This window comes from Passer domesticus, chromosome 1, assembly GCF_036417665.1.
Source record: "Passer domesticus isolate bPasDom1 chromosome 1, bPasDom1.hap1, whole genome shotgun sequence".
Lineage (NCBI taxonomy): Eukaryota > Metazoa > Chordata > Aves > Passeriformes > Passeridae > Passer > Passer domesticus.
Window position 1 is genome coordinate 145,917,864 of NC_087474.1, and position 18,627 is coordinate 145,936,490.

The 18,627-nt window shown below is 34.5% G+C and overlaps 1 protein-coding gene across 4 annotated transcripts in view; it reads right to left on the bottom strand.

The window, feature by feature from the left end:
* The window catches only part of CSMD3 (CUB and Sushi multiple domains 3), a 589,442-nt gene that overhangs the window by 510,007 nt on the left and 60,808 nt on the right, over positions 1–18,627 (bottom strand). The window lies entirely within an intron of this gene.

The window sequence follows — 18,627 nt, forward strand, 5'->3', positions numbered from 1 at the left end:
TCTATGACTAAATTTGTTTGCCTATGAAGCAAAGCATTCATATAAATTCCCGGTTTTTTGTCAAATGGAAGAGTAAATAGGTCTCTTTGGATACAGGTCTGATACAGGTGAAACCTATTAACCTTGTGCTTTTTCTCCGTGTATTTTAGCTCTGGAAAAGACTGAAAGTCTATTTATTATGAACAAGCTTTTCCTAATCAATAATTCTGGGTTATGAAAACTCTGTACTTAAGGGCTCAATCTGAAATAGCCATCTATTGCATCATTATGTTATCTCATGTAAATATTAACTGTTGACATGTTTTGGCTGACCCTATGTGGATGTTGTTGTGGATGATCACTGCAGTGACCAGGTAGGGGCCCAGAGGTGCTCCGTCACACAACACATTCACACACCCCTTCCATTCCCTTAGTGGGATGGAAGAGAGAAAGAAGAGTAACAGTGAGAAAATTTGTGGGTTGAGACAAAGACAGCTTAATAGGTACAGCAAAATCTGTGCATGCAAGCAAAGCAGATGAAAGAATTCATTGGCTGCTTTGGCAGGAGGGTGTCCAGCCACCTCAGGAAAGCAAGGCCTACATCAGGCCTAATGGTTACATGGGAAGACAAACAGCATAACCCTGAATGTAGTCCCTTCCTCCTTCTTCTAACTGAGCTTTCACCACTGAGCATGCTGCCGTATGTGCTAGAATAGCCCTTTTATTGGTTGGGGATGTCCCAACATGTCCCCTCTGTGTCCCCTCCCAACTTCTTGCCCATTCCCAGAAGAATGAGAAGCAGAGGAAGCCTAGATGGTGTGTAGGCACTGATAAAATGTTCAGTATTGTTTTGGTCACAAATCTAAAACATAAGACCATAGGATCTACCACAAAGAAAATTAAGACTATCCCAGCCAAATTCAGTACAGTGAATCAAAGCTGAAAAGTTGTTCTGCTGATAGATCCTTTTTAAAATGAACCTTCTTAAATGTCAGAAATTACTCCTACATTCAAACCCTAACTTTTCTTGGACTATAACAAATTTCCTTTATATATATAAAATCCATTTCCTTAGAAAAATAAGAGAACAAGAATAATTATAAAAAGGCCTTTCCCAAGTCACTGTGTACTGACAGGGCAGGTTCTTTTCCTTATTTTTGTTTCAAATTCTAATGCTCAGTTGTGGCAGCTCTTAACTCTTTTGGGACTTTAGAATATTTTTTATTTTCCACCAGCTTTGTAGTCTGAATATCGGTCTATATCCCCTCTGCAGGCTTTCTGCTTTCTTATCCCTTAAATATTAGATCAGCTTTCCTGCTTTGCCTTTTGCACCCTTGAATCTTCTCTTCCCCAAGAATGCTCAGAGCAAGCCTCCTCTTCTAGCGGAGGGATTTCATCTGAGAGAAAGCACAAAGCACTGAGTTGCTCTTTCACAGCAACATGATGTACATTTCATAACAAACTACAAACAAACAAACCACACGCCAACTCTTAAATTATACACACATGTATATATTTGAGCTCGTTAAATCATCTTCACAGCATATTCACAAGCTTGTCTTCACGTTGAGCATTTAAATGTACAGAGGCCTCTTTCTCTGAAGTACTAAGCAAAAATCTCTTGAGATTTTACACTTTGTATTGCTATTTGTATTTTCTTGACAACAGAAGCATGGCAGGTACAATATTTTTATCCCAGCTTTTTCATATATATTTACAATGGTAAGAAAAGGTGCTTCTTATGAAGTATGACTGCTTTTTTCATAAAATTATTAGTGTATCATAGATATATAGGACAAAAAAAGAAGGGAATATACTCTTAGAAAGTAATTAGGGTTTTGTTTACCTCATCTGACATGTACAGCAAATTTTACCTTCTACTGCAAGTTGCCTTTGAGAATTCATTCTCATACCAGTGCCTGCACAAACATCATTGTTAAGAGTTTGTTTTATTTATCTCTTTCTGCCTCTCCCTCATATACTTGAACTATTTTTGAATCCTCTTTATGTGTATTATTTATTATTTAAGCTCAGCTGTTTTATTTAGCACTTTGGAATACAGTTTTGCACAAGACATTTGGAAAATCAAACTATTTACTCATAAGATTTATATCCTAGAACTTTAACACTTCTTACCAAAGACAATCACCATAATAAGCCTTTTTATATAGCTGTGTGCACTATTTATTAATTTAGCTTTTCCTAGAAACTTCTTGCTGAGGCCTACTTCAATAGAGTTAGAGAAAAAAACTTAGAGAGAGACTTGAAAATTAAATAGCACACACTGTTAATTTTTCATCCACCTCTCCCGACCAAGTATGAAAAACACAGTATAAATTTGACTCAAGATCATAATACTGCTATAAAATTCAGAACCTTTGTTGCTGTACCTATTTCACGAAAGCTTTCAATTACACATGGACTATTCTCTATTCTGTTATATCAGTAAAACTACAAAGAAAATCTCATCAATAGGTCTACTGTTACCAATATTATGTTTTTAAAAAACACAAAACAAAACAAAAAAACAGCAAAAAAAAAATCCCAAGAAAAAACACCAACCAAAAAACCCCAGAGCCACAACTATGAAGGAACAGAGTCTTGTGAGATAGCATGCTACTTATTAAGAATTGTAATGCTTCATATTCAATCCAGTAATTAGTCCTATTCATACACAGATATGAAATCTAAACATCCATGATATATACAAGTTCCAATTACTCCTTTTATTCCATATTCAAACTGTAACAAAAGAGAATTATTCATATGCTGCAAGATGATATACCTTGGATGTTTCTCAGAGATGACTAGCACAATGTAGCACAGCTATGCACGTGTCAGAAAATACACTTTTAATTCCAAGAATGGAAAAAAAAACCCAAATGAACCAACAGTGAATTTTGATTTTGATAGGTCTACTCTTTTAGTCTGTAAAATAAAAAATCATGCCTACACAATCCATGTGCACAACATGCACTTTAATCTCTGCTTTCATATGTTAATTCATTCTGTGATGCTCTTCACCTTGGCAGTCCAACTTGGGTATGATCAAAATAGACAGCGTGCATTAACTAACTGGTCTGATCAAATGTGGAAAACATGACATTTATTTTCAAGAGGTAAAATTCATGCTGAAATAACTGGTAGTATATACTGTGATCTTTTTCATTTCAATTTCAGAACCAGCATTCCATGCAGAATTTACTAGCAAACTGTTTTTCATTAAAGGGATGATTTTATTCAAAGTACACAATAAAGAATTTTGAAAAGCTTGAAGTTAGACTAGAAAAGAAAAATTCTTGTTGAAATAAATATGAAGATGAACAACACCACTCATGAGATTCTCTTAATAGATAGCATGATTCAAAGTTTCTGTTGCATTGTTTTCTACCAGATTTTAAAATTCAGATGTTTAATTCTCATCAATTTTACATGGATAAATACTTCTTGAAATCAGAAAACACAGATCCTCTTCCTGATTTGTCATCCTTTGATTCATTGTTGGATTATTGGGAGCATCAGTAACAGCAGTTCTTAATCCATTTATTCAACATTCATTGCCTTCTAACAATGCAAGAAGTTCTTACATCATGTCCATGCCCCTTGCCTTTGAATGTCCCATAATTACACTCATTCAATACTCAACAATATTGTTATTGGCTTTTTCTCTTCCTCCTGACCATTCAATTATACTGTTTAATAACATATTTCTACACTTTCACCTTCCAAGTACTCTGCACCTTTCATTTAATCTCCCTGTTTAGTGTGTTCTTTAATAATAGTCATTAACATAAGATAATTATACTGAGTCTGCCTTGATTAACACACTTGTACATTTCTGAGTTGCTTGTGTATTTCCTTTTAATTAAGTTTTTAATACTCTCTTTAAGAGAAAACCAAGGAAATGGAAGATTATTTGTTCATATGCTGCATTTTTCTTCAGTATCTTTTCTGATAGCGTGATCTCCTTTCATTTCTTTCACTTGCACCTATCTTAAAACATTCTTAAAGTATTCTTAAAGTATCTTAAAGTATTCCTCAGCCATGTCATCCATGTTCATGTCCCTTTATTTGCAAAATTATTCTTCTCCCTCTAAATGGTAGTTCTATTCAGAATACTTTATTCACTTATCTTTCATGCTCATCACATGTTTCTGCAACACTGTTTTCTACTTGTGGTCTTTGATCACCTGACTGTTTTGGCAGCAAAGAGTCGTTCTTGTTCATGCTAACCATAAATCAGTACAAACTGTTCTGCTAATTCTGTTCTGTTTTTCTGGATTCTCTTTCTGTTCACTTGTATGATGATCACATTAGGTTTTTTATGGTTCCTGTATGTTCATCCTTTTTGTTAACATTTCAAAGAACCTACTGGAATTCAACAGAGATAGATTTCATAGTGATGTGAACCCATCCTTCTGCTGTGAATCCTTTTCTTCTGCTATCAATCTTATCCAGTTTTGTAAAATATATACTCGATGTTTATTTCTATATTCTATTATTTATTTCTATCTCAACTTTGATTGTCCTGACATGCCTCACTCCCAGATCTTTAAGCCCATTTATAAAACTGAAATAGGATGCTCACATCAGATGTGATGATTGTATTTTACTTTTAAGTGTGTTTAAAATTAACCTTCCTATTACTTTTCATCATGTCTTAATTCTTCTTAATTTATTCTTTTCCATCCTCATTATGCCTCTTTTCTGCATAAAACAAGCCTCCTTTCACTAATTTTAACTTCCAATAAGACAAAGTTTTATTGACTTTCCTCACGAGTACAAATATGAAAGGTAATCATCTCCTTTAATGTGTTGGACTTAGTTCCTTCTTACCCTCCACCTTTTTGTCTTCCTACCCCATTTGTCCAGCAGCTTGAAAGCTTATTTCTTATTCTAGTGTTTTTTCATGTGAAAAGACTGTTGACTCCTTGTCCCGGTTTGAAACACCCTAAGACACTGTTAAGGACACTCCCTGGTGTCCCTTCCTACCAGAACATTACAGCCCCCTCTTCCTTCACAGCTCTCCTGTTTCCCCTGTGCTGGCAGGGAGGTGTACATGCAAGCAGCAGCCCTGCACACAGCACACCAGGACAGAAGCAACTGCACCTGGGCAGCAGCTCACGGTGGAGAAGGAATCCGCGTGTGCTCGGGTGCCTTTATGATGCTCGTATCCCCATCCGTCTGTTAGCCCACAAATAAGTTTTGCACCATTAAGATTGGTTCTGAGAGTGTAGGCAGGGAGAGAAGAGCAGAGTTTGTTTTCAGACACTGCACTCACTCCTCCACATTCCCGCTCCTGGACAGTGTTGTCTGCAGATGGACAGCGGGACAAAGCTTTCCTTTGCTTTTAGTTAGTTTTAGCTAGCTGAGGCAGAGAAGTTCCCTGGACTATGTTTTTTCTTTTTCTTTGGACCTATTTAAACCTGTTCTGGACTCAATACACAGAAGACCACTGGCAGCTCACAGCTATGGCCACCAGGCCAGGCCTGGGTTGTGGCATTTCTGGCGCCGGAGGGACTGATAACAAACTGAGTGAGCCAAGCTACAGCCCACCAAGGGGAATTTCTGATTTTCAGCCAGTAGCAAAAGGTTTTATTGTTTAATATTGTTCATTTTTTTTTGTGTTGGTGAATGCTTTGCCTGTTAAATAAACAGGTTTTTTCCACTTTTCTCCAAAGAAATATTTTCCCGAACCAGTTGGGGGAGGGGCTGCTTGAATCTGCTTTCTAGAGAAACCCTTTTGGAGGGTCTCTCACAAATTTACTCCAAACCAGGACATCATGTCAGCCACAAGGCCTTAGAGATCCTGCTATTTCAGAAAACACTATCTTGCATTCCTATAGATCTCTGTGTTTGTTTAACTTGATGTACTGTACTTCAAATAATTCTCACTTCTATCTCAGCTCCAATAGCAGCTTTTATAATGAGCTCTCTACCAGCTGAGAAAAGTCTACATTTAATATTTTTCCTGACCACCTATAATTGTTACTGTCATGTGTTTCAATTTCCCAAAGTAATAAAAACCTGGAACCATAAAATAGTCTGGGTTGGTAGGGACCATAAAGATTGTATATTTCCAAAACATTGCTGTGGGCAGGAACACCTTTCTTTAGACCAGATTGCCCAGCCTACAATGATGGAAAATCCACAAGTTGGGGGACCTCGTTCCAATATCTCACCATCCTTACAGTTAAAAATTTCTTCCTAATATCTAATCCTAATATCCAATAATTTAAAACTATTTCTCTACTACACATCCTTCTAAAAAATTCTGCTCGAGCTTTCTTGTAGACTTCCTTTAGGTACTGGAAGGTTTCTGTAAGGTGTCCCTGGAATCTAAACTGCTCCAGCTCTCACAGTTACAACTTCTTCTGTCTTGGTAATGTCTATCTTTTTGGGTTGTTTTTTATTTTCTGTTTTTGTAAATAATTCTTGGGGTTTTTGACATATAATGCAAATTTCCTTGATTTAAGACTCTTTTCTTTAGCCTAAGGAAATCTCAGACCTGCTTAATAAGGCCTTATTACAAAAACAAACATAACACCCACAAAAAATGTTGAGTTTGTGAAGTGCACAAAGAACCTTGAAGAACCTCTTTGAAAATCACCTCTTAGGAATTCCAAGTAATTGAGGATTTCTTAACTAAATTGCCATTTTATTTCAATTTGTTCGTAAAAGCATTTGCTTTCTCAAGCAACATATTCTGATGCTTATTCTCTGCACAACTTACTGGAAATTGGGACATTATGCAGTTTAGACACTATGAAGTTTTCAAAAGAAGCTTATCTGTGATTTGTATCATTTTAAGGCTATAAGAAAAGATGGTTATATTTTTTGATAAATGACTGAGTAAGATAGATTGTCTTGCCCTTGTATAAACTATAACAAGGTACCAAAATGACTTTTCCAATCTTTTGGTAGGGTTGACTGAAAACTCTATGACTTAATCAGTGGAACTGCTACAGAATACTAGTCAAAAAGACACAATCACTGTATATTATCACCACATTTGAAACACTTTCTGGAGGTATTGCTTTTCCTCCAGAGAGTAATTTCTTATCTCTCTTACAGACACATTTTCTGAAAGAGGTTTAGAAATATTTTTTAGTCTTGTCTTTCACTAGTCTTAGTTGTGAAAACTGCTAGAAGGACAAAAGTTTCTGTTCTCTCCTGTCAACCTTGAGTGTATTACTTATGTTTGGAGAAACATAAGGTCTAAGAAACGTTAGGACTATTGACGTTCACATGGAATACATTCTGAGCATCAGGAGGCTTAAATTAGAAAGGTAGCAAAATAAGAAACTGGATCTCATGTAACAGAAGTAGCCACACCATTTTTATTACATGTATTGAAATAAAGATTTATTGCCATTGTTTGTATTTATTTTTCTACAACAGAAAACTGTCATTTCCTATAATTGAAAACAAAGAGGACTTTGCTTCTATAGTATTGTCAGTCTTTGAGGAATTTTAAAAAAAGGTGAAACATAAATCTAGAAATCTCTAAGTCATTCAATAGAAGATTATCAGCTTCACAAAAAAATAGAGGGGGTTTTGACTCACCTTTAGGCATTTGATTACTTTGGTTTATACATATCTCTCAGACATGGAATAGTCTTCTGCTTCTATTCTAAAAGCAGTGGTAGCAGAACCACAGATGAAAGTCTTGTTTCAACAAAGTCAGCTGAAATACACCCCGGATTTTATCCCTAGTATGTAATTAACTTTCCTTCTAAGGACATTTCAATACTTCTCTCCTGTTCCTCACAAAATACCTCAGTGCCTTGTAGACAAGGGATCATCTGTTCCAAAACAACTGCCTCCTTGCTCATGCAGCCAGATAAGGGTAATCTCTCAGATGTGACAAGCATCTGGGCAATAGAACTAGACATAAAAACAAGAGAGGACATTTGGAATCTCATCACAGAACAAATTAAAAATACTCTCTGGGATTGAAATCCTGCCATATTTAATTCCCTTCATACATATGAGCAATAGAGGATTGTGGGGCGATCACATTTTTTATGCTTGTGGAGAGTGTAGGTAGATATTTAAGTTTTTCAGGTTTTTTTTTTTAAAGATAATTTTGATTTCAAATAATGGAATTTCTCATCTCGGTGGCGTTTGGCTATCCTGCTTCTCACTCCTGTGAATAAATGTTTTGATCTATGGCTTCCTTATTTTAGGAGAATTGTGAAGTGTCTTCATTAGTATTCTGAGCTTACACTGTTTCGTCATCTACCTGCTCTTCCTGCAGTTCTTCCTTGAAAAATGGAAAGTAAACATCATGCAATCAGAAATTGTATCAGGAATCTTCCCAGCAGCCCTAAAGAGAACACTATATCAAAGGCATATGAATTCATATATCAAAGGCAAATGAAATGAAATGAAAATGAATTCATGCAAATTTTGTGATTGATTACACAGCAAATTTATTCTGTGGAAAAGACAGGAACAGAGATTCCATTGAAAAGATAAATTGTTGAAAGAATTATATTTATTTTACATATCCTTTTCACTATTTCTTTCTCTGCAAAGCTAGCCACATGTCCAAAGATTTTAATGCTCTTTATTTGCTGTTTTTTTTTAAATCATATGTGTGACCTGTGAAACTGTTAATTTCATAGTTAAATCGTGATATTTGTAAAGTTAGGTTACAATCATCTCCCAGCAAGTCAGAATGACAGGGAAGACCACTCACAGAATACTATGTACTGGCAACATATTTTGAAGTGTTATGTTCTTTTAGAAAACACAGTTCTTTAGAAAGAACAGTAGCCAGTTCTTTTCATCAGAACCTCATGAAGAAAACAGCAAGATACAACAACTGCAGTATCAGGTCAAACCACTTCTAAAGCAGTTTATAATTTACTTTACTTTAAAGTACAGGTCTTTGGGTCTCTAGGTCTCTAGGACATGAATAGATAACAGGGTTTGGAGAAATTTTATTTGCAAAAATACAAAGAGTAAATTGTGTTTTCCCTATCAGAATAATTAATTAACAATATGTACAATTTAACAAATGTAAAATTGGTAAATAAAAAAATTCTTAATCAAGGGAAACAGTCAATAAGGTGTTTGAAGAGTCTTTGCTCTTGGCAATAGTGGAATATAGGGAAACACCCTCTACAAAATAATATTTGAAACAAGAGTAACTTCTGAAGAAATTAAGATAGATTTAGTACTATACTTTTACAGCTCAAATGTCCCATAGCATTAATTAATGTTTCAAATTAATTCTAATGTGACAGGAAAACAGACAATATAATGCTGGGTCAAATTCCCTAAATTTAAAGCCCATTGGCATACACAATAAACCTCTGTCATTATATACCTGGTTCATTAAAATCTCAGATCTGGGATATGGACCACTGCAAAGAGATTTACACAGAGACATAATCTAGTAAAGAGAAGAAATGAGAGGGGAAGGGAAGGGAAGGGAAGGGAAGGGAAGGGAAGGGAAGGGAAGGGAAGGGAAGGGAAGGGAAGGGAAGGGAAGGGAAGGGAAGGGAAGGGAAGGGAAGGGAAGGGAAGGGAAGGGAAGGGAAGGGAAGGGAAGGGAAGGGAAGGGAAGGGAAGGGAAGGGAAGGGAAGGGAAGGGAAGGGAAGGGAAGGGAAGGGAACCACAGTATGTTTCCTCTGGTGTTGGAAATCTTGCGGCAGTTCCCGGTAAGTGATGGAAAAGATTATTGTAAATGAAATAAATACAATGCTGGTTTGAAGTGACTTCAGCAAGACTAGAAAAGATTCTGACAACACAGGGACTGGAAAATCAGGACAAAATTATGGCTATGTTTAAAGTTTCTGCCAATAGAAATTGAACAGTGTTTACTAAACACTACCACAGACAGTATTCCTATATTCTGTTTCCTTCTTCCAAAAAGTGAAAGACAGACTTCTGTGGCTGCACAGATTACTTTAGACATAAACAACCTAGTTCTCTGCATTCACTCACAGAGATGACCTTAAAAAAATACAATATTTACAAAATAAAATAAAAGTATTCCTACTTTAGGTCATATGGAAATTCAGACCTTTGATATTCTGCTATAAATTTAAGAAATAATGGCCTAACTAGTGTTTCATGCTTCTAAAACATTGCCTTCTTCAGTGAAATGTCAGCTTTCACAGTGAAGCATGTATAAATCTTGATGTCAATAGCTACTCTGCAATGCCATTACTGCAGGATTTGGACCATTGTACCAAATGCACTCCGTGTACCTAAACGATCTGAGGACAGCAAAATTAAAGTTGTGTTGAGAATTAAAGGAAGCAGCAGCAGGAAAAGCCAGCTACAGTCTTTGATATACTCCAGGGGTTTTCTGCTTTTCATTTTCCAGATCACATAATAGTGGAGAAAATCCCAAAACCACTTCAAAGAGACACAGACTCTATAAGGGTCAACTGAATGCAGGGAGATCAGGAGAACTTCTCATGAAGAATTTGACATTATTGTACAGTTTCTGTCAGTTGTTAAAAATAAAGGGAGCACAATTTAAACATCTTGGAAAAATTTAAACACCTTTTATAAACAGAAATTAATTCTGTCTTTTACATTTAAAACTTCTAAGAAAGGTAATTTTTGATTGAAATATTATTTTAATATATTAAAAAATTAATTCTTCTAATCTAAAAATCTACAGACTGCTATGATTTTTTTTTCAATAATTTCAGGTATCTGAATGTAAAAGTAATTTTTCAGATATTGTCAGTTATGCTCAATTTTTAACTTTGAATTTATTCACGCTATACATTTCTGAATTTGCAGGAGATCAAAGGATAAATTTCTTTACAATGTACTTTTATGTGTCGTATATATATATATATATATATTTTATTTTTTTTTTTATCATAAGCCAGAATATAAATTTCAGTAGTCTTTTGAGACATTTTAGGCTAACAAAAGATCAAAAGATAAAGACTGCTGTTAGTTAATGTAATATCTGAGCTTGTAAGATTTTTTAATGGTACTTAATTTATTGATATCTTGAAAATAGTAACTTTAGTATTATCAATATTGTTTATATAATTATATTATCTAATGTCTAATTTATCTTTATATATTTATATACATAATTATTTCAATTTAGAAAGAAAACATCATCACCAGAGGATTTTACTTTAAAATATGCGGTATTTAACAAATAAAATAATTTTCTAAAAAAAAAAACCCCGGAGATTTGTTTCTCCATGCCATGGAAAGCACTTCAAAGTCTCGAAAAACTTTCAATAAAAGGTATTAAAACTGTTTACAACAAAAGGTGTACAAATGTGTCCATCTCTCTGGCACTGATAGTTCTTGATTTTTTTTACACTATTTAGTAGAGATAAGAATGCTAAAATGCTATAGAGCCTGGCAGTACAATTGAGTGTTGTTTCAGATTTTATTTTGGTCCCAATAATCACAGGACTAGTGAAGCTGTTGTTAATACTCCATATATTTATCCTGGTCCTTTCCAGAGAGTAATGAGTACAGCTTCACTGTAGAGGCAGACAGGTGAACTTCATACCCTGATTGGCTGACGAGGAAATCAGCATATTATGCCAAAATGTTAGGAGCTGATGGGAACAGCCAGGTTTTAAACATCAGCTGATGAGAATTACCTCTGGCCAGCTGCCCTTACTATGACTCGGAGGTACAGAGAGACAACCTGAAGTGATTCATCCACCCCAGCTGAAGTTTCCAGCCTACCATGTGAGATAAACATCCCCATGAAGAATAATCACCATCAAGAAAAGAATAATTATTTCTCTGCCTGCTTTGAAAAAACTTGAAGCTACACTGTGACCATTTGCAAAAATGGGAAAGAGGAATAAATATTTAACAGCATCGTTGGCATTCTCTCTTCCTGCATTCCATTGAAAATAGCAAACGGAGAAACAAACAAAAACCCAACCACACCAGCTTAGCATCAGAGAAAAAACCATTTGATCTTCAGAACTGAAGATCATATTTTCAGTTCCATTTTTTTTCCATATTCCTGCCAACAACATCTTCTGGGCAAAAATGCTGGATCACCTGAACTGGGAGTGCAGAACAAAGTTAGACAAAAAGGTTATGTGAAAAGTCATAAGAAAGAAGTTTATATAAATCTTTAAGAATGGGAAAAAATACCCCAAAGGAATAAAGTCAAACATTGCAGCACAGAAGTAACAGAAACAGGAAGAAAAAGTATTTAGGTAAGTAGTTCTGACTTGGATAGCATACTTGGAATGTAAAATTGATTTAGAGGACAGTTACCCCATTTTATTTTAAAAATTATTATTGCAAACACTGAAATATTGTTAGCAAAATGTCTTCATATTCATTTGTATGGGACAAAGGAGTCTGGCATATTACTTACTTTCTGCCATGTCTGCTGATTGGAATTCTGACATTATTAATGTGCTAGGTATTGTGTATTCACTAATACCTCTTACATACTATTACATCATAACTACTCCTACGCCAACAATTTATGCATGGGAAATATGCAGATGTCTAGACTGAGTCTTTTTTCTTGGGTTTCAGCTTGTATCAGCCAAAAAAACCCAAAAACAAACAAACAAAAAAGCAGCTAATTATTTTTTGAGATCTAATGAAAATTTGTTGTACAATAGCCCAAGTCTCAGACATTCAGTTCCTCCCTCCCTATCATTAATACTCAGCAGGGTCCAGTGGTTTTTTTTCTGATCAAGTAGGCAAAACACATAATTTTGTATTAAATTGTGTGACTTTATATCTGTAATTGATGTGTTCCCAAGTTTTAGCTTATTTCACCTTTTGGCAACTGTTACTCCAAGTGTCTCATCCATTCTGCAGTACTGATGTCTGCTTTCAGTAGCTAATATTTCTGAAATTAATCAGTACCCTACATTTTTAAAAAATTGCTGGTAATATTGCCAGTGGCTTATCATGAATAATCATCCCCTCTGACATGACAAACTAGCTCTAGCAGGAAAGCTATTACTTTGAAACAAATTGTACTGCATTGAAATATCCCCAGTAGTAAAGAATCTCAACAGAGTACTAAAGCTTGTTCAATTGAAACCAATGAGGAGAGAAACCTTTGTGTCTTTCTCAGGTCATAACCTTTTTATTAAATATCAGATAATAGCAGTGTCTTACCCAACAAAATTTTCAGGAGAGAGCACTATTTTTTTCTACTTTGATTTATATTTTGGCATTAAAAAATAAGCTTTGGTTCCTTTTAGTATAAATATTAGGGCCCTCACCTCTTTTTTATGCTGCTTTCTTTCCCTAAACCAAAGAGATATTGTTATTAGTTACTGATTCTCTGCTTCTTCTTAGCAAAGGCAAATGTTTGTTTATAAGAAAGTACATATGAATACAGAGCCAGCCTTTTTAATGGGAAATATTTTTAAAATACTTGATTTCTATATATATGCATGTGTGTGAATATAGAAAGAAAGAAAGAAAGAAAGAAAGAAAGAAAGAAAGAAAGAAAACACACATAACTATATTACTTTAAATATTTATTTTAATAGCCCAAAATGATCCTTGTGATAAGGAAATTATCAATTTCACCCCATGTATGGTGTAGGAGTGGAATTTGGATTGATTTTTGGTAAAAAAATACCAGAGAAGCGGGGCATGGTAAAAGGCTGCCCCACAGTAAAAAAGCTTTGATTGTATCACAGTACCTGTTTCAGAGGAGATGGGATCACCTTATGTGGCACTCTCTTCAAAGATGGTTGGTGCAGTTGGAAACAGAATTCATTGGCATGTTTGGGTCTAACTATTTATCTCTTTTTTTCCCTTCCATATAATAAAAATCTGTTCAATCAAAACCTCTTTGAATGTATATCCAAATACATTTTTATTCAGGTTTCTTAGTGCCAACATGAACTTCTGGTCTAACTAAGAGTGACATCCCATGTAATAGCTAGCTGTTCACAGTAATTACTGGGCTATACTAAACTCAATTTCAAGTCCTCAGTCTCTGTGTTCTCCCAATTTATGTGTCCCACAGAGTATTTGACACAGGTTAATTGCAAGTCGGCTTCATGCTCATGTCTTCTAGAGTGTCTTAGTTTTCATTAAATTTGTTGCTTAGGATCAAATCCAAATTTGCAAATTGTGTTTCTGTAAAAGCAGATTTATTTTTCAGCCTTAACTGCATGTCAGTAACTTTTCTGCCAGTATATCCAGAGTCCTCTAGCTACTGAATGCAGTCCAGGGGCTTAAGTCATCTTTATGTTCCAGTACTGACATTTATTCTTCTCTCATCTGCTTATAAATGAGATATAAAGAGCACAATTTGATTAAATGTGGGTGTTTGCAATGTCCTAACAGGAAGGCTCCTGTTATTATCAGTCAAGTTCAGGACAATAGATTCAGTGATGATTAGTTCTGTATATCAGACTGCAATCAAATAAACTGACTCCATTCTGTTGGCTATAACAAAAACTTAAATATCTAGGTCAATGTAGACACTTGTTCCTCAGGTGGCTAAGATCAAGTGAAAGAATCCTGCCAAAGATACACCAATATTTTAGTCCTTTTAAATTATTATATTATTATTTTAGGTTTTTTTCTCTAGCAAGGCAAGGACAGAAGTAAATTAATTAAAAAATGAACAGTTGTTTCTAAATCTCAGTATTTACTTGTAATTTTTACCTGTAAGGTTCACAGTGTTTTCTTTTTCTCTGCCTTTTCTGAAAGAGATGAGGGCCAGGTACCTGAGCAGTGCATGCTCAATGTCTGGTCTCCATTTCCAACTTGCACATTACAACATGGAGTTGCCATGGTTGCTGCCACCACTGTAGGATGAGCAGAAGAATGCAACATGGCCAGCACAGCAAGGCAAAATCTGTCAGCATGTTCCGACAGTAATAACTGAAGCCATCACACCTCGGTAATGGCAGGACCATCAAATTGGTTTATTTCAACTCTATGGAAGTTTCTCCCCCAGATCCAAGAAATGCAGAAGGTAAGTAGGCTGCTCAACTTCTCTCTGCCTCTGTCTCAAATCCTAAATCCGATCTTTCTGTGTGCAAGCTGGAGTTGATGGAGACATGGCAGTGAAGAAAACAGTGCGTGACAGCAATACAGCTTATCCAGCTCTTCAAGAGAAACTGAAAATTGTATTAGCTCTGCAGGTGTTGCAAATGAATGCTCCACACTGGAGAATGCCCCAGCCCACATGACACCAGCGACCAACAGCAACAGCTTTATGGGAACAATCTGAAGCATTTGAAAAAGTACTGAAGAGAAAGAAAAATGCTCAAAAATATCCTAACAGTAACCCTCTGACTCCTTCCTTCCCACACGGACTTTTGTAACAAAATGTGATGCAATAATGAATTTTAATTAGTCCTTAGTGTGCCAGCAGAAATTTCTTTAGGAGTAATGGGTGGTATATTCTTTTCTCTCTTATTTACTATCTCTATAATTAGGACTGTGTGATTATGCTATCAGTACAATAAAGCAAAAATGAAATCCACATCCAGTATGAATAATTTACCCAGTCTGCATGGAAATTACAGAATTTTCAAACAAAATATAATTATATTTTTATGCTTCTCTTAATTACTTTGTTGTAATTGGAGGGATGTGACTAGGGTATTAACACACTGTAATATGCTGGAGCCAATGCACAGTGAACCCAACAACTTCTAAAAAACAGCATTTACTTCTTGGGTGTAAAGGATGTACTGACTTTGTTGAATTATGGTGGCAAACTGCGTATGATTGACACTGCAGGGATGGGAATACAATTGCTGCTCAGTGCATTCAAAAATCCTGATTGCTAGGCTATAAAAAAATTGTGTTCTACTAAGACACTGTGATCATTAATACTGGAAAGTCTTTTTGAATAAGTAATATGAGCTGCTATATCAAGGTTAAACACTGATTTGCGTTGATTAATGGAGTAACTCAGAACTCACCAGAAAGCTGAGAGGGTCTCCATTTAAAGAACAGGTATCTCCTATGCACTGATTCTGCAACTCTTTTCAAAGCTTAGAAGTTCATTAAAGCTCTCTGAAAGTTCAAATATGCAATAAGAAACTTCAGAGAGGACTTCTCAGTACTTCAGAAACAAAACAAATTACCACTCCAAGTTGTTAGCTATTAAAAGAATAATGCTAGAATGCATTGCATCTGTCTTTGTTTGACAGATGTTATAAGAACAAAAAGAGAAAACAAAATCAATTTCAATTGTGATTTATTTTTTTTAAGTGCCACTGGTCTTAACATATTAGCCACCAAACAAAACAAAAAAAAATCAAACATTACCTTTAATTTGAATTAGAAGATTAGATACGGAAAATGTGTATACCAAATATTCTGAAATGCTGAGAATAAGGCTGTTCCTGATAAGAAAAAGAATTTTTATTTACATTAAAAAGTCAATATACTTTTAGATTTCATTTTAGAAAGTGTGGGACGTTGTCTAGATCCTTTTGATACTTTGTGATTCTGTTCACAAAAAAAAGCTCACAAAAATTCTCCACTTGCACTCAAACCTCCCTATAGTCCAGTGGGAATTTTAAAGCAATTAACTCCAATTAATCCATCTTATAAAACATTTGCTCCATCTAATAAAACATACAGTTTAACAACACTGAGGTATATTTCAAAATTATATTTAGTATGAAGAAAATCTGAACATTTAACTTACTCTCTTTGTACTTTATCAACACCACGGAAAAATCTGTGTTTATTCTTATTAGCGATGCCTTGTCAAAAACAATTTTTCAATAATTATGAATAATACCTTCCTAGATGGTCCTTTTCAGCAAAACAATTATGCAAACTCTCAAAGTGAGACATTCTAGTCTACTTTGCCTCCAGATGTGTTTAATATTTTTCTTGTGTAAATATGTAATCCTAAATGTTCGTAGGGTTAATGACCCCACACAGACTAATAAACAGCAAGAATAATTGAAATAATTTATTTAAAATTGTTCATGCCTCTATGAAATTCTAAATTGATTTTTTTTCATGTGAACAGGAATAAATCAAAACAACTTGTTTCTTACAAGTCACAATCAATTAAAGATTCTGGTTTTATAAAGAGACAAGATATAGATTTTTTTTTAATTTAAAATCCATAAATATTGATGGCTCTAATATTATACATAACCCCTGCTTTGGAAAAAATACCATTTTTTTTGTTATTTTGGCTGGTAATTCCAGCCTGTTTAACTGATTTCCTTCTAAGTGTTAAGCCCTGTACTAAATTCATCTCAATTTTTGAAATACCATGGCACCCAGTTTGTGCCAGTCATGAAATGCATTTCTTTAATGACCATTTAAGTACAAATATTGTCTTCTAGTTACCTTACTATACTATGAAAAATACAAGAAAAAATTTAAATAAAATTGTGTTACTTATTGACAGCTTATATACATCCTTATGTTTTATAGTTAATTTAATTTTGGACACCAAATACTAAAATTCCCATATAAGGAAAAATTTTAAAGATTGCTATATTTGTATCAGTGTATGATGGACAATACTTTAACATCTTGGTAACACTATGTTTTTATATTTACTACTTTATATTGTTTCATCATATATTTGTTGCAATCAGCTGTTCCATTTTTTTTTCAGTATTTTCTTCTAGCTTCTGCATGAATTCTTTTCTCAAACAAGTCTTCAATGTAATAAATTGTATGCTGTATTTTTGTACAATTTTTTTAAAATACTACTTCTCTAATTTTTATGCTACTGTGGAAAGGAAGGAAAAAAAGTAGAGATAAGTAGTTTTAGGAATGAGATATAAAACATTAATGATTGTCAACAGCAATTCTTTAAAAACATATGAGAGAAAACATCTCTTAATCTGCCTTTTAAATTTCATTTTATGGGAATTTATTGCCTACTTAAGCTAGTAACCTTTCTGTGGCTTGCATTACCTGCTACAGGGGAAGATGACATTGGGATAATGTCGAGAAACATACTAGAATATTCCATCTGGCTGAGTTACAAGATTTCCAAAATGCCTAAGGAATAATGCAGGAGCATTAGCTACAGTTACTCTTCTCATCAGTCCTTAGATGTCAAAAAAAAAATTGTCTTAACAACAGGTAAATATAATCATATCCCTGAGAGTTTTACACTTCAATGACTGACCCAGAATCAGGAAGATTATTACAGCTAATGAGCTCAAGAGAGATGAAAGAATTCTTAAAGATTTACACTGAGCTGTTACTGGGTTCAAGAATTATGACATTCCTGGTCACTTTTCTCTTTAATTTTCTCTAACTTAATGTTCTTTGGGATTCTATAAGGCAAAACATTTATATAAAAAGTTAAGACAAAGGAGTTCATAGGTCATTATCATTAATTCATAAGGATCAGACCTAACTGATAACAGTATGACATAGCAACATTGACTTTGAACTAAGATAATCATTGCTGCCTTGCCTTAGGAAAAATACAAAAACAGAGAAGAAAAGATACTACAGCTATGCACAATGATATTTATAAAGTTCACTGCCCTTCAAACAGCTGTAAATGACTTACTAGACAAAAAATATTCTCCAAGAGAAAGGAAAGGAAAAAATTCCTACCTGCAAAATCACAAAGCACTTCAAAATGAGATGTACTTTTATTTCCTGCCACTATTATTTTTCCTCCTTTATTACACTACAAAATACATTGTATTTGTTTTATTATTGACGCTAAAATACAG